This window comes from Scyliorhinus canicula, chromosome 3 (assembly GCF_902713615.1).
Source record: "Scyliorhinus canicula chromosome 3, sScyCan1.1, whole genome shotgun sequence".
Lineage (NCBI taxonomy): Eukaryota > Metazoa > Chordata > Chondrichthyes > Carcharhiniformes > Scyliorhinidae > Scyliorhinus > Scyliorhinus canicula.
The window spans coordinates 193,164,486-193,186,606 of NC_052148.1; the positions used below are offsets into that span (position 1 = coordinate 193,164,486).

General features: G+C 47.2%; 1 long non-coding RNA gene across 3 annotated transcripts in view; it reads left to right on the forward strand.

Annotated features, from left to right (window-relative positions):
* LOC119963196 overlaps nt 1-22,121 on the forward strand; it is a 52,881-nt gene that overhangs the window by 14,483 nt on the left and 16,277 nt on the right. For 2 of the 3 annotated variants that reach the window (XR_005460049.1, XR_005460051.1), the window contains exons 2-5: nt 3,356-3,403; nt 3,593-3,746; nt 13,528-13,628; nt 14,663-15,168. This is a non-coding gene — a long non-coding RNA (uncharacterized LOC119963196). Of the gene's footprint in view, nt 1-3,355; nt 3,404-3,592; nt 3,747-13,527; nt 13,629-14,662; nt 15,169-22,121 lie in introns of those variants that run through there. The other variant, XR_005460050.1, reaches the window with a different exon arrangement.

Genomic DNA, 22,121 nt, shown 5'->3' on the forward strand with positions numbered 1-22,121 from the left:
GGCAAGGGAGGAACGGCAGTGGTTGATGGAGGAGATTTTGGAAGTAGGTGGAAGTACGCGGAGGATCCGATGCCGGGTCTTCTGGCGAAAAGGAAAGAGCTACAGGCAATGTTCGATTTTCTATCCACGGGAAAGGCAGTTCGGCAGCTGAGGCGAGCGAGGGGAATTGTGTACGAGTATGGAGAAAAGGCCAGCCACTTGTTGGCATGCCAGCTCCGACGGCAGGCGGCTGCGAGAGATTGTTTGGGTCAGGGATGGGACAGGAGAGCTGGTGGTGGCGGCTCCGATAGTGGCAAAGATGCTCAGGTGGAGGAGTGCCTTCCGTAAGTAATTGGAGAGGATCCATCAGGGTTTGTAAAGGGTAGGCAGCTGTCATCAAACGTGCAGCGGCTTTCCATTACACAGGGGAGCAAGGCAGCGATGCCCTATGTACCCCCCCCCCCTTCTGTTTGCGCTGGCAATAGAGCCCTTGGCCATAGCACTGAGGTGCTTGGATAAATGGAGGGGGATAGCGAGGTGGGGTGGAGCATAGGGTGTCCCTGTGTGCTGATGATCTGTTGTTGTATATTTTGGACCCACTTTCTTCTGTGGGGGATATAATGGGGCTGCTTAGGTGATTTGGGGCATTTTCAGGCTCCAAGCTGAACTTGGGTAAAAGTGAGTGTTTTGTGGTGTCTTCTCCAGGGGCGGGAGTCGGAGGGGGGTTGCTATTTCGGGTGGCAATGACCCACATCAGGTGTTTGCGAGTACAGGTGGCCCTGGATTGGGCCTGGCTTCATAAGTTTAACTTTACGAATCTGGTAAGTAGGGTTAAGGCAGATCTACTGAGGTGGGATAGTCTTCCCCTGTCGTTGACCGAACGGGTGCAGGCACTGAAGATTAATATTTTGCTGTAGGTTTTATTTTTATTTCAATGCCTGCCAGTCCTTTTGCCAAAGTCATTCTTTATTGGGCTGGATAGGCTGGTTTTATCTTTTGTTTGGGCAGGTAAGGTGGCAAGGATTAGGAAGACGGTACTTCAGAAGGGACGGCAGGTGGGGTGTGGTTGGGCCTTCTGAACTTGAACTATTAATGGGTGGCAAATGTGGAAAAGGAGTGGGTTAGAGTAGGGCGACGGAGACTTTGTGACTGAGGATGGAGCCAGGTTCTTGTACGGGGTCGGGGTTGCAGGTGTTTACCCCAGATAGGTATTTAGGGAGTCCTGTGGTGGTGGTCATGCTGAGCCTGGGAAGATGGATGCGAGGTTTCGGAGCTGGGAGGAAAGGGTTGGTGGAGAAGAAGAAGTTGATTTTGGAAGGGTGGTTCACAAGTTTGGGGGAGTTGGGAGAAAAATTTGGGTTCCCGTGTAGGGAGGGTTTTAGGTCTGTGCAGGATTTTGCGTAAAGGTCTTTCCGATCTTTTCGGTAGCACCTTCCTCCTCGTTGCTAGAGGAAGCATTGTCGGTGATGGGGTTGGAGGGTGGGATTGACTGAGCGAATTGTGGGAGGAGTTTGGAGGAAGATAAGGTCTCTCTGGAGGGCGTTAAGGTCAAGTGGGAGGAGAAGCTGCGAATGGCACTAGAGGAGGGATTGTGGTGTGAGATGCTGCAGAGGGTGAATGCCTCAACCTCGTGTGCGAGGCTGGGATTGATCCAGCTAAAGGTGGTACACAGGACGCACCTGACAAAGTCGAGGATGAGCCGGTTGTTTGAGAGGTTGGGGGGGGGGGGGGGGGGGGGGGTAGAGGATCCTTGTGAGCAGTGCGGGAGGGACCCAGTTAATCATGTTCATATGTTTTGGTCCTGCTCGAAGTTGGAGAAATGTTGGAGGTTGTTTTTCAGCACGTTGGCGATCTTGTATGTGGACTTGGAACCTAGTTCACTGGTATCCATATTCGGGGTGCCAAACCTGCTAGAGGTACAGGTGGGTGCAGGGGGCAGATGTTTTGGCGTTCGCTGCGCCGAAAGATCTCGGGTGGATTTTGTTGGGGTGGAGGTCAGCCTTGGTGTGGCTGGGGGATCTAATGACGTTCCTGCATTTAGAGAAGGTGAAATTTGTCCTAAGAGAGGTGAATGAGGGGTTCTACAAGAGGTGGAATTCTGCATTTCGGAAAACTAGTTACCATCAACTGTTTGGGGGGACCAGGGGTGGGATTTTGTGTCGGGTTTATTTTTCTAATGTAATGTTTTTCAAATGTTAAATATTTGAATAAAAATACTTTTTTAAAAAACTTAAACGAGCCGACTTGTGCTTGCCTCCGTGGGAGCTTCAGGGTTTCCTGTGTAGTGGAGGGAACATTTTTTTAAATTCAGTTCTGGGAAGTGGGATCCCATGTCTGGGCCAGCATTTATTGCCCATCCCTCAGGGCATTTAAGAGTCAACTACATTGCTGTGGATCTGGAGTCACATGTAGGCCAGACCAGGTAAGGACGACAGATTTCCTTCCCTAAAAGACATTAGTGAACCAGATGGATTATTACAACAATCAACAATGGTTTCATGGTCCCCTTTTAGACTTAATTTCATTCTTCAATTACCTTGACACACCCTGCCCTTGCCACAGCACCATTCTGTGCTGGAGATACCACCCATTGTCCACGTCTCCCAACACATCTTTCAGGTGAAACAGTGATTGATTTGTTTACTGCTGCTAGATTGATTTGCTGCTCATGACACAGTGTAGTCTCTTGTACATTGGGGAGACCAAACACTGATCAATTGATTGGTGAAGCACACAGATTCAATCAGCAAGCGTGACCCTGAGCCTCTGGTCACATGTCATTTTAATTCTTTACCCCACTCTGACCTGTCTGCCCTTGACTTATACTGTTGCAGTCAAGCTCAATGGAAATTTGAGGAAGGGAACCTCATCCCTAATTGCCCTTGAAGATTAGCTTGCCAGGACAGTCATGAGTGTACCACATAATCTGAGTCTGGAATCATATATTGGGCAGCACGGTAGCATAGTGGTTAGCACTGTGGCTTCACAGCGCCAGGGTCCCAGGTTCGATTCCCGGCTTGGCCACTGTCTGTGTGGAGTCTGCACGTTCTCCCCGTGTCTGCGTGGGTTTCCTCTGGTTTCCTCCCACAGTCCAAAGATGTGCAGGTTAGGTGAATTGGCCATGCTAAATTGCCCTTGGTGTCCAAAACGTTTAGGAGGGGTTATTGGGTTAGGGGGGATAGGGTGGAAGTGAGGGCTTAAGTGGGTCGGTGCAGACTCGATGAGCCAAATGGTCTCCTTCTGCACTGTACTAAGTTCTTTACAGGCTTGACCAGATGAGGATAGCAACTTTCCTTCCCGAAATGCATTATTCTTTCCAGGTGGAGCTTACAACAAATAATAATAGTTTCATGGTCACTTTTACTTTCAATTTCAGATTTATATTCACCAGCTGCTAGGGAGGCCTGTGACTAGGGTGCCTCGGGTAAGTGCAGGACCCATTGCTGTTTGTTATCTATATCAACAATTTGGATGAGAATGTACAAGGCATGATCAGTATGTTTGCAGATGACACTAAAATAGGTGGTATTGTAGACAGTGGGGAAGGTTATCAAAAATTACTTAAAATAATTTTCTTTAAAAGAGTAACCAATTCTTTTTTTTCCCAATTAAGGGGCAATTTAGAGCAGCCAATCAACCTTCCCTGCACATCTTTGGATTGTGGGGGCGAGACCCACGCAGACACGGGGAGAATGTGCAACCTCCACATGGACAGTGATCCAGGGCCGGGATCGAACCCAAGTCCTCAGCATCTTGAGGCAGCAGAGGTAAAATTACTTTAAATCCATGCCCTCACATTCTCGAAAATGTATGAGTGGGAACAGTTTCTTTCATCTGTCCAGTCCGCTCATGATTTTGAATACATCTATAAAAACGTCCTCTCTGCCTTCTCTTCACCATGGAAAACAGTCCCGACTTCTCCAATCTGTCTTCATTTTAAAAAAAATAAAAAATTTAGAATACCCAATTCATTTTTTTTCCAATTAAGGGGCAATTTATCAAGGCCAATTCACCTAGCTTGCACATTCTTGGGTTGTGGGGGCGAAACCGACGCAAACTCCACACAGACAGTGACCCAGAGCCGGAATGGAACCTGGGACCTCGGCACCATGAGGCCGCAGTGCTAACCCACTGCGCCACCATGCTGCCCACCAATCTGTCTTCATAACTGAAGTTACTTATCTCTGAAAACATTCTTGTGAATCTTTTTCGCACTCTCCCATCTTTCCTAAAGTGCACTGCCCAGAACTGGAAGTAAAAGCTCCACCTATGAGACTCTAGTGTCTCATTCAAGTTCAACATACCTCTTGCACTTTTACTCGGGGCCCCTATTAATAAAGCCCAGGGTACTGTATGTTTCATTAACTGTTTTCGCAACCTTTTCTGCCACCTTCAATTGCTTATGCACATACACATCCAGATGCCTCTGCTTCTACACTCAGTTTGCAGGACAAGTCCTGACTTGCCTGTCTCTGACCAGCGTATTCAAACTTGGCCTGTCTAAATTCCCATCAGACCTAGCTGTGGGCTGTTGACTGGTTTAATTTAAAGTGTCCAATTCTGTGTCGGGCCTACAGTCTAGGTCGTTGACCAGCTGGCCACAAACGTCTAGGTCAGTGGTGGGCAATCTGCGGCCCATCTGAGTTTTGAGTGCAGCCCATTGACCATTGCCACGTTGCACTGATTTCCATCCACATTGCTTTTTTCCTACCGGATGACTGAGGTGATAAGCACGTAAAGCAGGGGCACATGAAGTGAGGTGCGTGCTGATTGCATACAACATTGACAGAGAGAGCCGTGTTTTGTGTCTAAAGCGTGACTATGGGTTTTGTTTTTAACCATTTTAAGTCGATGATAGTTCTAATAATATAAGTGGTTAAGCATTTTCTTTTTTTTTAAATTATCGTGCCCAATTATTTTCTTTTCCAATTAAGGGGCAATTTATTGTGGCCAATGCACCTACCTTGCACATCTTTGGGTTGTGGGACTGCGGCGTGTGACGCAGTGGTTAGCACTAGGACTGCGGCACTGAGGCTTCGGGTTAGAATCCTGGCCCTGGGTCACTGTCCGTGTGGAGTTTGCATATTCTCCCCATATCTGTGGATTTCACCCCCACAACCCAAAGATGTGCTGATTTGGTGGAATGGCCCCTTAATTGGAAACAAAAAATAATTGTCTACTCTAAATTTAAAAAAATAATCTTTGGGTTGTGGGGTGAAACTCATGCAGACAGTGACCCGGGGCTGGGATGGAACCCGGGTCCTCAGTGCCGTAGGCAGCAGTGCTAACCACTGCATCACCGTGCCCCCCTAAGTTAAGCATTTTCTATAACTTATTATGAAATATTTGGAGTGTAATAATATTCATGGGGTCATGGGTTAGTGAAGAAGCTGATTTCAATCTTGCAGCCCACTGAGATGAAAGAGGGCCACTCATACAGCCCACTCACTAGCCTAGATTGCCCACAACTGATGGGCATCACAATAGCATAGTGGTTATCACTGTGGCTTCACAGCGCCAGGGTCCCAGGTTCGATTCCCCACTGGGTCACTGTCTGTGCGGAGTCTGTACATTCTCCCCATGTCTGCGTGGGTTTCCTCCGGGTGCTCTGGTTTCCTCCCACAGTCCAAATAAGAACATAAGAACATAAGAACTAGGAGCAGGAGTAGGCCATCTGGCCCCTCGAGCCTGCTCCGCCATTCAATGAGATAATGGCTGATCTTTTGTGGACTCAGCTCCACTTTCCGGCCCGAACACCATAACCCTTAATCCCTTTATTCTTCAAAAAACTATCTATCTTTACCTTAAAAACATGTAATGAAGGAGCCTCAACTGCTTCACTGGGCAAGGAATTCCATAGATTCACAACCCTTTGGGTGAAGAAGTTCCTCCTAAACTCAGTTCTAAATCTACTTCCCCTTATTTTGAGGCTATGCCCCCTAGTTCTGCTGTCACCCGCCAGTGGAAACAACCTGCCCGCATCTATCCTATCTATTCCCTTCATAATTTTAAATGTTTCTATAAGATCCCCCCTCATCCTTCTAAATTCCAACGAGTACAGTCCCAGTCTACTCAACCTCTCCTCATAATCCAACCCCTTCAGCTCTGGGATTAACCTAGTGAATCTCCTCTGCACACCCTCCAGCGCCAGTACGTCCTTTCTCAAGTAAGGAGACCAAAACTGAACACAATACTCCAGGTGTGGCCACACTAACACCTTATACAATTGCAACATAACCTCCCGAGTCTTAAACTCCATCCCTCTAGCAATGAAGGACAAAATTCCATTTGCCTTCTTAATCACCTGTTGCACTTGTAAACCAACCTTCTGTGACTCATGCACTAGCACACCCAAGTCTCCCAAGTCTCTCTGAACAGCGGCATGCTTTAATATTTTATCGTTTAAATAATAATCCCGTTTGCTGTTATTCCTACCAAAATGGATAACCTCATATTTGTCAACATTGTATTCCATCTGCCAGACCCGAGCCCATTCACTTAACCTATCCAAATCCCTCTGCAGACTTCCAGTATCCTCTGCACTTTTCGCTTTACCACTCATCTTAGTGTCATCTGCAAACTTGGACACATTGCCCTTGGTCCCCAACTCCAAATCATCAATGTAAATTGTGAACAATTGTGGGCCCAACACGGATCCCTGAGGGACACCACTAGCTACTGATTGCCAACCAGAGAAACACCCATTTATCCCAACTCTTTGCTTTCTATTAATTAACCAATCCTCTATCCATGCTACTACTTTACCCTTAATGCCATGCATCTTTATCTTATGCAGCAACCTTTTGTGTGGCACCTTGTCAAAGGCTTTCTGGAAATCCAGATATACCACATCCATCGGCTCCCCGTTATCTACTGCACTGGTAATTTCCTCAAAAAATTCCACTAAATTAGTTAGGCACGACCTGCCTTTTACGAACCCATGCTGCGTCTGCCCAATGGGACAATTTCTATCCAGATGCCTCGCAATTTCTTCCTTGATGATAGATTCCAGCATCTTCCCTATTACCGAAGTTAAACTCACTGGCCTATAATTTCCTGCTTTCTGCCTACCTCCTTTTTTAAACAGTGGCGTCACGTTTGCTAATTTCCAATCCACCGGGACCACCCCAGAGTCTAGTGAATTTCGGTAAATTATCACTAGTGCATCTGCAATTTCCCTAGCCATCTCTTTTAGCACTCTGGGATGCATTCCATCAGGGCCAGGAGACTTGTCTACCTTTAGCCCCATTAGCTTGCCCATCACTCCCTCCTTAGTGATAACAATCGTCTCAAGGTCCTCACCTGTCATAGCCTCATTTCTATCAGTCACTGGCATGTTATTTGTGTCTTCCACTGTGAAGACTGACCCAAAAAACCTGTTCAGTTCCTCAGCCATTTCCTCATTTCCCATTATTAAAACTCCCTTCTCATCCTCTAAAGGACCAATATTTACCTTAGCCACTCTTTTTTGTCTTATATATTTGTAAAAACTTTTACTGTCTGTTTTTATATTCTGAGCATGTTTACTCTCATACTCTATCTTACTCTTCTTTATAGCTTTTTTAGTAGCTTTCTGTTGCCCCCTAAAGATTTCCCAGTCCTCTAATCTCCCAGCAATCTTTGCCACTTTATATGCTTTTTCCTTCAATTTGATACTCTCCCTTATTTCCTTAGATATCCACGGTCGATTTTCCCTCTTTCTTCCGTCCTTCCTTTTTGTTGGTATAAACCTTTGCTGAGCATTGTGAAAAATCGCTTGGAAGGTTCTCCACTGTTCCTCAACTGTTCCACCATAAAGTCTTAGCTCCCAGTCTACCTTAGCTAGTTCTTCTCTCATCCCCTTGTAATCTCCTTTGTTTAAACACAAAACACTAGTATTTGATTTTACTTTCCCACCCTCCATCTGTATTTTAAATTCCACCATATTGTGATCGCTCCTTCCGAGAGGATCCCTAACTATGAGATCATGAATCAATCCTGTCTCATTACACAGGACAAGATCTAGGACCGCTTGTTCCCTCGTAGGTTCCATTACATACTGTTCTAGGAAACTATCGCGGATACATTCTATAAACTCCTCCTCACGGTTGCCTTGACCGACCTGGTTAAACCAATCGACATGTAGATTAAAATCCCCCATGATAACTGCTGTACCATTTCTACATGCATCAGTTATTTCTTTGTTTATTGCCTGCCCCACCATCTCGTTACTATTTGGTGGCCGATAGACTACTCCTATCAGTGACTTTTTCGCCTTACTATTCCTGATTTCCACCCAAATGGATTCAACCTTATCCTCCATAGCACCGATGTCATCCCTTACTATTGCCCGGATGTCATCCTTAAATAACAGAGTAACACCACCTCCCTTACCATCCACTCTGTCCTTCCGAATAGTTTGATACCCTCGGATATTTAACTCCCAGTCGTGACCATCCTTTAACCATGTTTCAGTAATGGCCACTAAATCATAGTCCTTCACGATGATTTGTGCCACCAACTCATTTACTTTATTCCGAATACTACAAGCATTCAGGTAAAGTACACTTATGTTGGTTTTTTTACCTCTGTTTTGAATCTTAACATCTCCAGTTTTATTCCTTTTGTTATTACTGGGCCTATTCACTGTGCTCCCCTCAGTCACTGTACCTTGTACTGTCGCCCTTATGGATTTCTGACTATGTCTTCTCTGCCTTGCACTTTTCCCCTTACTTCCTTTTGTTTCTGTCCCTGTTTTACTACCTTCCAACTTCCAGCATTGGTTCCCATCCCCCTGCCACATTAGTTTAAACCCTCCCCAACAGCTCTAGAAAACACCTAGGACATCGGTTCCAGTCCTGCCCAAGTGCAGACCGTCCGGTTTGTACTGGTCCCACCTCCCCCAGAACCGGTCCCAATGCCCCAGGAATTTGAATCCCTCCCTCTTGCACCATCTCTCGAGCCACGCATTCATCCTATCTATCCTGACATTCCTACTCTGATACATGCAGATTAGGTGGATTGGCCATGATAAATTGCCCAAAGTGTCCCAAAAGGTTAGGAGGGGTTATTGGGTTAGGGGAGAGGGTAGAAGTGAGGGCTTAAGTGGGTCGGTACAGACTCGATGGGCCGAAGGGCCTCCTTTTGCACTGTATGTTCTATGAACAAGGTCATTAATATACGTCAGGAAGAGCACGGTTCCAAACTTGACCCCGGAGGAACTCCATTGCAAACCATGGCTGTTTTCTGGCGTGACCGGAGCAGCATGGCAGCACTGCTCATGTGTGGCCCCGGGACCCGGTGATTCTCTGGTCGTTTTCCGTGCAGTCTGTGGGTGTTTCACACGGCACTGGTGCCAGCCCCTCATTGGTATAGGAATTAGAATCATAGAATTTACAGTGCAGAAGGAGGCCATTCAGCCCATCGAGTCTGCACCGGCTCTTGGAAAGAGCACCCTGCCCAAGGTCAACAAGTCCACCCTATCCTCATAACCCAGTAACCCCACCCAACACTAAGGGCAATTTTGGATACTAATGGCAATTTATCACGGCCAATCCACCTAACCTGCACATCTTTGGACTGTGGGAGGAAACCGGAGCAAACCCACGCACACACGGGGAGGATGTGCAGACTCCGCACAGACAGTGACCCAAGCCGGAATCGAACCTGGGACCCTGGAGCTGTGAAGCGATTGTGCTATCCACAATGCTACCGTGTTGCCCCCAATTGGTGAGGGATTCGCGCTGATTTTCCCGTCATGAACCACCCGCGGATTCTCCATTGGTGCTGGCACTTAGCCGCAGGAACGGAGAATTCCATGCATTGTGTTTGGCCTTAGTAAGATGATGCAGTTAATGGGAGGAATCTGGGGCCGAAGCAGTCAGGTGTTGAGTTCAGTTAAAGATCTGTCTGTGAACAGACCAGCAGCTTCTCTCAAAACAGTGAGTTGAAGATTTGCCTGTGAACAGGACAGGATCTTTTTGCCAAAGGCTTGCAGGTTAAACAGTAGTCTGACACAGACAAGCACCTGCAGGCTGGTTGCTGACCAGAGTTCTCTCTCTCGCCAATCTGTCTTTCAAAAGGAACTCTGATCACGTGTACAGCAGGCAACCCTGTGTTTGCTAACTATATTTACAAGTGGATTTTGACCTGATATGGGTTTTGCTTGAGTAGAGATAAAAAGCAGTTCACAGAATCATAGAATTTACAGTGCAGAAGGAGGCCACTCGGCCCATCGAGTCTGCACCGGCTCTTGGAATTGTGAAGCGTTATTTAACTGGTAGTTGGAAGCTATTTCTTTATGATGTTAAGGTTAATTTAATCCTGTGTTGGTAATAACGTTTGTTTTAATATACCATGTTCCAATTTGTGCATGGAGTCAGTCATGGAGCAAAGTATCCTTTCCCCACAGTTATGAATTTTTTAAAAAATTGGGTGTTCTGTCTAGTACACTGAAATGACTTCAGATGTTTGGGTTATCTATCAGGAAAGATAAATGTGATTTCTTTCAAACATCCATACAATATCTAGGACATGTAAATGACAGTAAGGGTCTAAGTGCCAGTAAGGGGCTGGTTTAGCTCACTCAGCTAAATCGCAGGCTTTTACAGCAGACCAAGCAGGCCAGCAGCACGGTTCGATTCCCATACCAGCCTCCCCGGACAGGCGCCGGAATGTGGCGACTAGGGGCTTTTCACAGTAACTTCATTGAAGCCTACTCGTGACAATAAGCAATTTTCATTTTTTCATTTTCATTTTCATTTCATTTCATTTCATTCATTTCATACAAAGCATCTAAAAAATGGAAGCCATTTTGGATGCTCCACGATCAATGAATGTCACTCAACTTATATCACAGTAGTTTCATAGTAACTTCATTTGAAGCCTACTTGTGACAATAAGCGATTTTCATTCCATTTTTTTTTTCATATCATAAGAACATGGAGCAGAAGTAGACCGTCCGGCCCTTCGAGCCTGCTCCGCCATTCTATAAGATCCTGGCTGATCTATTCGTGGTCTCAGAACCACTAACCCGCATTCGCGCCATATCCCCTAATTCCTTTATTTTTCAAAAAAACATCTACCCTATCTTTAAATATATTCAATGAAGTAGCGTCTACTACTCCTTACGGTAGGGAATTCCATACTTTAACCACCCTCTGAGTGAAGAAGTTCCTCCTTGATTCAGTCCTAAATCTGCTCCCCCTAATCTTGAGGCTATGCCCTCTTGTCCTACTTTCACCTACCAGTGGAAACATCCTTTCTACTTCTATCTTATCCATTCCCTTCAAAATTTTAAATGTTTCTATTAGATCCCCCCTCAACCTTCTGAATTCCAGTGAATATAATCCCAATCTACTCAGCCTCTCCTCATACGATAACCCCCTCAACTCCGGAATCAGTCTAATGAACCTCCTCTGCACCCCCTCTAGTGCTAGCACATCCTTTCTCAAGTGTGGAGACCAAAACTGCACACAGTACTCCAGGTGTGGCCTCACCAGCACCTTGTACAACTGCAACATTACCTCTCTGCTTTTAAACTCAATCCCCTTCGCAATGAAGAACAAAATTCCATTTGCCTTCCTAATTACTTGTTGCACCTGCAGACCAACCTTCTGTGACTCATGCACAAGTACACCCAGGTCCCTCTGCATAGCAGCATGCTGCAGCTTTTTACCATTTAAGTAATAATCCATTCTATTGTTACTCCTACCAAAATGCACAACTTCACACTTATTGACATTATACTCCATCTGCCAGACCTTTGCCCACTCACTCAATGTGTCAATGTTCCTCTAAGGTTTTACAGTCCTCAGTACACTTTGCTCTGCCACACACCTTTGTGTCATCTGCAAACTTGGATACCTTACACGTAGTTCCCAACTCCAAATCGTTTATATAAATTGTAAATAATTGTGGTCCCAACACCGATCCCTGAGGCACACCACTCGTCACTGATTGCCAGCCAGAATAGCACTCATTTATTCCCACTCTTTGTTTCCTGTTAGACAACCAATCCTCTATCCATGCTAGTATTCTACCCTTAACACCATGCATCCTTATCTTATGCAGCAACCTCTTGTGCGGTATCTTGTCAAAGGCCTTTTGGAAATCTAGGTGCACCACATCCACTGGGTCCCCTTTGTCTACCTTGCTCGAAATGTCTTCATAGAATTCCAAGAGATTCGTCAAGCATGACCTGCCCTTCATGAATCCATGCTGCGTCCGTTCAATGGGACAATTTCTATCGAGGTGCCCTCCTATCTCTTTCTTGATAATAGACTCAAGCATCTTCCCCACGACAGAGGTTAAGCTAACCAGTCTATAATTCCCCATCTTTTGTCTACTTCCCTTTTTAAACAGTGGCGTCACATTTGCTGTTTTCCAATCCACTGGGACTGCCCCAGTGTTCAGTGAATTTTGGAAATTTCCCGCCAGTACATCTGCTATTACTCCAGCCATCCAGCCATATCATTGGTAGGTTTAATCAACTACTATGGAAAATTCATTCAGAATCGGGCAACCCTATTGAAACCCTTACTTACATTCTTTGCTGTGTGCCAACAGGCATGGAAATGGACACCAGAATGTGAAAAAGCATATCAGTCTGCAAAAGAAGCACTGAAAAAGTCAGAAGTGTTGGTACATGGGCGGCACATTGGTTAGCACTGTTGCTTCACAGCACCAGGGTCCCAGGTTTGATTACTGTTCACAGATTGAGAATGTTCCAGTGACTGTAGCTCAAGCCAAAAGACATACCAGAAATAATCCTGTGATGGCAGTTACTGGAAATGGTATAAATGGGAAGGACAGCAGGAAAACATCCTGCTTAAAATCACACATTTCCAGGAGACTCAAATTAGCAGCTCAGGGCGGATGTCTGTTGTGGGGGCGTTAGTAATTATTCCACCAAATTTACAACAAAACGTTTTGGAGCAGTTACACGAAGGCAAATGGAATGGTAGCATTCATTTTGAGAGGGCTAGAATATAAGAGCAGGGTTGCACTGCTGAGGCTGTATTAGGCTGTGGTCAGACCCCATTTGCAACATAGTGAGCTGTTTTGGGCCCCGTATCTAAGGAAGGATGTGCTAGCCTTGGATTGGATCGAAAGGAGGTTCGGAAGAATGATCCCTGGGCTTGTCATATGAGGAAAGGTTGAGGACTTTGGGTCTGTACTCTATGGAGTTTAGAGAGATGAAGGGGGATCTCATTGAAACTTACAGAATACTGAGAGGCCTAGGTAGAGTGGATGCAGAGAAGATGTAGGAAAAACTAGAACCCAAAGGCACAACCTCAGACCGAAAGGTCAATCCTTTAAAGCCGAGATGAGGAGGACTTTCTTCAGCCAGAGGGTGGTGAATCTGTGGAACTCATTGCGCAGAAGGCTGTAGAGACCAAGTCACGGAGTGTCTTTAGGACATAGGTAGATTGGTTCTTGATTAATAAGGGAATTAGAGGAGATGGCAGGAGGAAGGGGATGAGAAACATTTCAGCCATGATTGAATGGGGGAGCAGATGCGATGGGCTGAATGGCCTAATTCTGCTCCTTTGTCTTATGGTCACCCAGATACAGGGAGAATGAAGGAACTAGCACAAAGTAACCTTTGGTGGCCAGGAATTGATGCCCAGATAGAAGAAAAAGCAGGACTATGCCAGTCATGCGCACAGGTAAGGAACACACCGCCGTCCCCATTGCATCCATGAGAGCAGAGGGGAAATTTCAATGAAACATACATGCTGCAATATGGAACCCCAGCTAATAGGAGGACTCCATATGTGGAAGTGACTGTTGTGGGAACACCAATCAGAGCCTTGGTAGCTATAGGTTTGCTGACGAGCAGGCAAAACAGAACAACATTGGCCTCTGATTGGTGGACTCCCCTTTAGAATGGGAAAACAGCTTGCCAGACGTTGAGAGGGGGTGGAGACCTAGGGCAATTCAAACACGAACCCCCTGAATTAATGTGAAGTTTCTGAACTTGCATTGAGTAAAGGTGTAAAGCAGCTGCCAGATTTCTGGCATTTGGTCTGTGGGCAGCCTGAGGTAAAAGTTGGATCGCCAACCTACCATTGGAGTGCGAGCCTGCAAAGGCTTCAGTGAAGCGCCGAGGAGAGCAGGGGGGTGATTCTTCACCTCCAGACCTGGGGTGAGAGAGGGAGGGAGGGCCAGATAGCTAGCAGCAGCTGCCAGCCAGCCAGCCAGGAGCACACACATTCGTCGAGGGTTGAAGCTTGAACCCTGGCCACCCAAACAAGAGATGAGCAGAGCAGTAGTTGGGAGGTGGGAAGATGATCAGGCAAATGCTGGCGTAATCTCTTGGGGAATTGAGCAGCGGCCTGTGGGAACAGGCAACACGACCAGAGGCCAACCAGACAGCAGGGCTGAGAGTGAGGGGGCTGGGGTGAGCAGCAGGCATCCAGGAGCACACACATTCGTCACGAGTCGAGGTCCAAACACTCGAGCGAGAGATGAGCAGAGCAGCAGTCGGGAGATGGGAGGCCAGGTAAGCTTTGGAGTCATGTCTTAGGGAATCGGGGAGCAGGAGCAGGGCAAATTGACCAGAGGCCAGCCAGGCAGGGCTGAGAGTGGGAGGACTGGGCAGCAACTAACATCTTCTTTATTCTTGCTGTTTTTGCATGTGAATTTACTGCCTGTTTTGGTGTCACTCATTTCCCTCTCTGGTGTCTTTGATGATACCCAGCTTGTCTGACTGACCATCCATCGGCATCACAGCTTTCCTGATAATTATTGGCAGCAGCCAGTTACTCTGATCGGATTTTAGCAGTGAACTTCGACTCATCCTCACATCAATTCTTTTCACAATTTCTGACGACTACCCCTCTACCATGAGCAATTCAGACATCGGCTGTTTTTGCTTAAGGAGGCTTCACTCGACAGAAGATTTTGAAGACTTATTTGTGAATCATTGAAAGCGAGACAGCTCAGCCCCAATCAATATGAAGAGACACTAGGAATCTGGAAGTCAAAAATGCAGCAAGTTGATGGCGATGCAAGATGACAAAGCTAGGCAAAAAGACTGTTTGGCACTTTACTTTAAAGGGTTTGAAGTATTGAGCAATGCCCAAACTTGCACATTCATCCTCAACAACAATATCCACTGTCATGTGAGAGTGCCTTTAAGAAATGGATGTTTAAGCAATGTACCTTTAAGTAATGGAGCAGCTCATATTACTGAAGTGATGTCAGAGGGTGGGGGGAGCTGAGCTGAGCTCACTTCTGCTTTTAGTTTCAGTTTGAGAGAGCAGCTGAAAAGTGCCTGGCTGGTTTGCTGAGAGCTGCATGAAGGAAAAGAGCTGGTCTGGTGATTTCTGCAAATCCAAAGACTATAAATCATAGATCATAGAATTTACAGTGCAGAAGGAGGCCATTCGGCCCATCAAGTCTGCACCGGTTCTTGGAAAGAGCACCCTACCCAGGTTCAACACCTCCACCCTATCCCAATAACCCAGTAACCCCACCCAACACTAAGGGAAATTTTGGACACTAAGGGCAATTTATCATGGCCAATCCACCTAACCTGCACATCTTTGGACTGTGGGAGGAAACCGGAGCACCCGGAGGAAACCCACGCACACATGGGGAGGATGTGCAGACTCCGCACAGACAGTGACCCAAGCCGGAATCGAACCTGGGACCCTGGAGCTGTGAAGCCATTGTGCTATCCACAATGCTACCGTGCTGCCCAAATATATTGAATGTAACCTGTTGTGCTCCTATTTTTGAAGGGTTGAAGTTTTTTGGATATTCAAAAAAAAACAGTTTGCAGGATTGGGTAGTGTTGCATTGTTTTCAGGGTTATCTTTGAAGTAAGGGGTGTTAAGAGATCCAATGTTTATTTTTAAAGGTTAAGTTCATGGAATAAACATGGTTTTGTGTTTAAAAACCCACGTGTCCATAATTGTAATACCACAACTGGAGAACAATGAAAAAAAAATGAAAATTGCTTATTGTCACGAGTAGGCTTCAACGAAGTTACTGTGAAAAGCTGTGTGCTTCAAAAGCAACAATACATTAAAAGGGGAGGTTGGTTGAACTCCATGATACATTTCAAGGTTCTGAAAACGCCGCTCCCATAACACCATCAAAAGGTTTGGTGACTTGTCTGATGACTTCGACCTGCCGATTTGTTGCCTCTTATATTCATTAATTTCACCGATAATGATGAGCTCTGCTTTGAGATCATCAGGGGATTTATACAGACCTGTACATGATGGTTTTCAGGCAACCTTTCCAAATGTGGATTTCGGCGGGAGCTGGGATACTTCAGCTGGTGAGTAGATTTGTCAATTTCAATTGCAGCAGCCAGCCATTGGATACCGGCAGGGGCTGAGCCTATCGGGAGGTGAGTGGTAAGTTTAAATTACTTACCTTTGCAGGGGTTGCAGTCAGTTGGATTTCGGCGGGAGCTGGGATACTTCAGCTGGTGAGTAGATTTGTCAATTTCAATTGCAGCAGCCAGCCATTGGATACCGGCAGGGGCTGAGCCTATCGGGAGGTGAGTGGTAAGTTTAAATTACTTACCTTTGCAGGGGTTGCAGTCAGTTGGATTTCGGCGGGAGCTGGGATACTTCAGCTGGTGAGTAGATTTGTCAATTTCAATTGTAGCAGCCAGCCATTGGATACCGGCAGGGGCTGAGCCTATCGGGAGGTGAGTGGTAAGTTTAAATTACTTACCTTTGCAGGGGTTGCAGTCAGTTGGATTTTGGCGGGAGCTGGGATACTTCAGCTGGTGAGTAGATTTGTCAATTTCAATTGCAGCAGCCAGCCATTGGATACCGGCAGGGGCTGAGCCTATCGGGAGGTGAGTGGTAAGTTTAAATTACTTACCTTTGCAGGGGTTGCAGTCAGTTGGATTTCGGCGGGAGCTGGGATACTTCAGCTGGTGAGTAGATTTGTCAATTTCAATTGCAGCAGCCAGCCATTGGATACCGGCAGGGGCTGAGCCTATCGGGAGGTGAGTGGTAAGTTTAAATTACTTACCTTTGCAGGGGTTGCCGTCAGTTGGATTTCGGCGGGAGCTGGGATACTTCAGCTGGTGAGTAGATTTGTCAATTTCAATTGCAGCAGCCAGCCATTGGATACCGGCAGGGGCTGAGCCTATCGGGAGGTGAGTGGTAAGTTTAAATTACTTACCTTTGCAGGGGTTGCAGTCAGTTGGATTTCGGCGGGAGCTGGGATACTTCAGCTGGTGAGTAGATTTGTCAATTTCAATTGCAGCAGCCAGCCATTGGATACCGGCAGGGGCTGAGCCTATCGGGAGGTGAGTGGTAAGTTTAAATTACTTACCTTTGCAGGGGTTGCAGTCAGTTGGATTTCGGCGGGAGCTGGGATACTTCAGCTGGTGAGTAGATTTGTCAATTTCAATTGCAGCAGCCAGCCATTGGATACCGGCAGGGGCTGAGCCTATCGGGAGGTGAGTGGTAAGTTTAAATTACTTACCTTTGCAGGGGTTGCCGTCAGTTGGATTTCGGCGGGAGCTGGGATACTTCAGCTGGTGAGTAGATTTGTCAATTTCAATTGCAGCAGCCAGCCATTGGATACCGGCAGGGGCTGAGCCTATCGGGAGGTGAGTGGTAAGTTTAAATTACTTACCTTTGCAGGGGTTGCCGTCAGTTGGATTTCGGCGGGAGCTGGGATACTTCAGCTGGCGAGTAGATTTGTCAATTTCAATTGCAGCAGCCAGCCATTGGATACCGGCAGGGGCTGAGCCTATCGGGAGGTGAGTGGTAAGTTTAAATTACTTACCTTTGCAGGGGTTGCAGTCAGTTGGATTTCGGCGGGAGCTGGGATACTTCAGCTGGTGAGTAGATTTGTCAATTTCAATTGCAGCAGCCAGCCATTGGATACCGGCAGGGGCTGAGCCTATCGGGAGGTGAGTGGTAAGTTTAAATTACTTACCTTTGCAGGGGTTGCAGTCAGTTGGATTTCGGCGGGAGCTGGGATACTTCAGCTGGTGAGTAGATTTGTCAATTTCAATTGCAGCAGCCAGCCATTGGATACCGGCAGGGGCTGAGCCTATCGGGAGGTGAGTGGTAAGTTTAAATTACTTACCTTTGCAGGGGTTGCAGTCAGTTGGATTTCGGCGGGAGCTGGGATACTTCAGCTGGTGAGTAGATTTGTCAATTTCAATTGCAGCAGCCAGCCATTGGATACCGGCAGGGGCTGAGCCTATCGGGAGGTGAGTGGTAAGTTTAAATTACTTACCTTTGCAGGGGTTGCAGTCAGTTGGATTTCGGCGGGAGCTGGGATACTTCAGCTGGTGAGTAGATTTGTCAATTTCAATTGCAGCAGCCAGCCATTGGATACCGGCAGGGGCTGAGCCTATCGGGAGGTGAGTGGTAAGTTTAAATTACTTACCTTTGCAGGGGTTGCAGTCAGTTGGATTTCGGCGGGAGCTGGGATACTTCAGCTGGTGAGTAGATTTGTCAATTTCAATTGCAGCAGCCAGCCATTGGATACCGGCAGGGGCTGAGCCTATCGGGAGGTGAGTGGTAAGTTTAAATTACTTACCTTTGCAGGGGTTGCAGTCAGTTGGATTTCGGCGGGAGCTGGGATACTTCAGCTGGTGAGTAGATTTGTCAATTTCAATTGCAGCAGCCAGCCATTGGATACCGGCAGGGGCTGAGCCTATCGGGAGGTGAGTGGTAAGTTTAAATTACTTACCTTTGCAGGGGTTGCAGTCAGTTGGATTTCGGCGGGAGCTGGGATACTTCAGCTGGTGAGTAGATTTGTCAATTTCAATTGCAGCAGCCAGCCATTGGATACCGGCAGGGGCTGAGCCTATCGGGAGGTGAGTGGTAAGTTTAAATTACTTACCTTTGCAGGGGTTGCAGTCAGTTGGATTTCGGCGGGAGCTGGGATACTTCAGCTGGTGAGTAGATTTGTCAATTTCAATTGCAGCAGCCAGCCATTGGATACCGGCAGGGGCTGAGCCTATCGGGAGGTGAGTGGTAAGTTTAAATTACTTACCTTTGCAGGGGTTGCAGTCAGTTGGATTTCGGCGGGAGCTGGGATACTTCAGCTGGTGAGTAGATTTGTCAATTTCAATTGCAGCAGCCAGCCATTGGATACCGGCAGGGGCTGAGCCTATCGGGAGGTGAGTGGTAAGTTTAAATTACTTACCTTTGCAGGGGTTGCAGTCAGTTGGATTTCGGCGGGAGCTGGGATACTTCAGCTGGTGAGTAGATTTGTCAATTTCAATTGCAGCAGCCAGCCATTGGATACCGGCAGGGGCTGAGCCTATCGGGAGGTGAGTGGTAAGTTTAAATTACTTACCTTTGCAGGGGTTGCAGTCAGTTGGATTTCGGTGGGAGCTGGGATACTTCAGCTGGTGAGTAGATTTGTCAATTTCAATTGCAGCAGCCAGCCATTGGATACCGGCAGGGGCTGAGCCTATCGGGAGGTGAGTGGTAAGTTTAAATTACTTACCTTTGCAGGGGTTGCAGTCAGTTGGATTTCGGCGGGAGCTGGGATACTTCAGCTGGTGAGTAGATTTGTCAATTTCAATTGCAGCAGCCAGCCATTGGATACCGGCAGGGGCTGAGCCTATCGGGAGGTGAGTGGTAAGTTTAAATTACTTACCTTTGCAGGGGTTGCAGTCAGTTGGATTTCGGCGGGAGCTGGGATACTTCAGCTGGTGAGTAGATTTGTCAATTTCAATTGCAGCAGCCAGCCATTGGATACCGGCAGGGGCTGAGCCTATCGGGAGGTGAGTGGTAAGTTTAAATTACTTACCTTTGCAGGGGTTGCAGTCAGTTGGATTTCGGCGGGAGCTGGGATACTTCAGCTGGTGAGTAGATTTGTCAATTTCAATTACAGCAGCCAGCCATTGGATACCGGCAGGGGCTGAGCCTATCGGGAGGTGAGTGGTAAGTTTAAATTACTTACCTTTGCAGGGGTTGCAGTCAGTTGGATTTCGGCGGGAGCTGGGATACTTCAGCTGGTGAGTAGATTTGTCAATTTCAATTGCAGCAGCCAGCCATTGGATACCGGCAGGGGCTGAGCCTATCGGGAGGTGAGTGGTAAGTTTAAATTACTTACCTTTGCAGGGGTTGCAGTCAGTTAGATTTCGGCGGGAGCTGGGATACTTCAGCTGGTGAGTAGATTTGTCAATTTCAATTGCAGCAGCCAGCCATTGGATACCGGCAGGGGCTGAGCCTATCGGGAGGTGAGTGGTAAGTTTAAATTACTTACCTTTGCAGGGGTTGCAGTCAGTTGGATTTCGGCGGGAGCTGGGATACTTCAGCTGGTGAGTAGATTTGTCAATTTCAATTGCAGCAGCCAGCCATTGGATACCGGCAGGGGCTGAGCCTATCGGGAGGTGAGTGGTAAGTTTAAATTACTTACCTTTGCAGGGGTTGCAGTCAGTTGGATTTCGGCGGGAGCTGGGATACTTCAGCTGGTGAGTAGATTTGTCAATTTCAATTGCAGCAGCCAGCCATTGGATACCGGCAGGGGCTGAGCCTATCGGGAGGTGAGTGGTAAGTTTAAATTACTTACCTTTGCAGGGGTTGCAGTCAGTTGGATTTCGGCGGGAGCTGGGATACTTCAGCTGGTGAGTAGATTTGTCAATTTCAATTGCAGCAGCCAGCCATTGGATACCGGCAGGGGCTGAGCCTATCGGGAGGTGAGTGGTCTTTTTAAATTACTTACCTTTGCAGGGGTTGCAGTCAGTTGGATTTCGGCGGGAGCTGGGATACTTCAGCTGGTAAGTAGATTTGTCAATTTCAATTGCAGCAGCCAGCCATTGGATACCGGCAGGGGCTGAGCCTATCGGGAGGTGAGTGGTAAGTTTAAATTACTTACCTTTGCAGGGGTTGCAGTCAGTTGGATTTCGGCGGGAGCTGGGATACTTCAGCTGGTGAGTAGATTTGTCAATTTCAATTGCAGCAGCCAGCCATTGGATACCGGCAGGGGCTGAGCCTATCGGGAGGTGAGTGGTAAGTTTAAATTACTTACCTTTGCAGGGGTTGCAGTCAGTTGGATTTCGGCGGGAGCTGGGATACTTCAGCTGGTGAGTAGATTTGTCAATTTCAATTGCAGCAGCCAGCCATTGGATACCGGCAGGGGCTGAGCCTATCGGGAGGTGAGTGGTAAGTTTAAATTACTTACCTTTGCAGGGGTTGCAGTCAGTTGGATTTCGGCGGGAGCTGGGATACTTCAGCTGGTGAGTAGATTTGTCAATTTCAATTGCAGCAGCCAGCCATTGGATACCGGCAGGGGCTGAGCCTATCGGGAGGTGAGTGGTAAGTTTAAATTACTTACCTTTGCAGGGGTTGCAGTCAGTTGGATTTCGGTGGGAGCTGGGATACTTCAGCTGGTGAGTAGATTTGTCAATTTCAATTGCAGCAGCCAGCCATTGGATACCGGCAGGGGCTGAGCCTATCGGGAGGTGAGTGGTAAGTTTAAATTACTTACCTTTGCAGGGGTTGCAGTCAGTTGGATTTCGGCGGGAGCTGGGATACTTCAGCTGGTGAGTAGATTTGTCAATTTCAATTGCAGCAGCCAGCCATTGGATACCGGCAGGGGCTGAGCCTATCGGGAGGTGAGTGGTAAGTTTAAATTACTTACCTTTGCAGGGGTTGCAGTCAGTTGGATTTCGGCGGGAGCTGGGATACTTCAGCTGGTGAGTAGATTTGTCAATTTCAATTGCAGCAGCCAGCCATTGGATACCGGCAGGGGCTGAGCCTATCGGGAGGTGAGTGGTAAGTTTAAATTACTTACCTTTGCAGGGGTTGCAGTCAGTTGGATTTCGGCGGGAGCTGGGATACTTCAGCTGGTGAGTAGATTTGTCAATTTCAATTGCAGCAGCCAGCCATTGGATACCGGCAGGGGCTGAGCCTATCGGGAGGTGAGTGGTAAGTTTAAATTACTTACCTTTGCAGGGGTTGCAGTCAGTTGGATTTCGGCGGGAGCTGGGATACTTCAGCTGGTGAGTAGATTTGTCAATTTCAATTGCAGCAGCCAGCCATTGGATAACGGCAGGGGCTGAGCCTATCGGGAGGTGAGTGGTAAGTTTAAATTACTTACCTTTGCAGGGGTTGCAGTCAGTTGGATTTCGGCGGGAGCTGGGATACTTCAGCTGGTGAGTAGATTTGTCAATTTCAATTGCAGCAGCCAGCCATTGGATACCGGCAGGG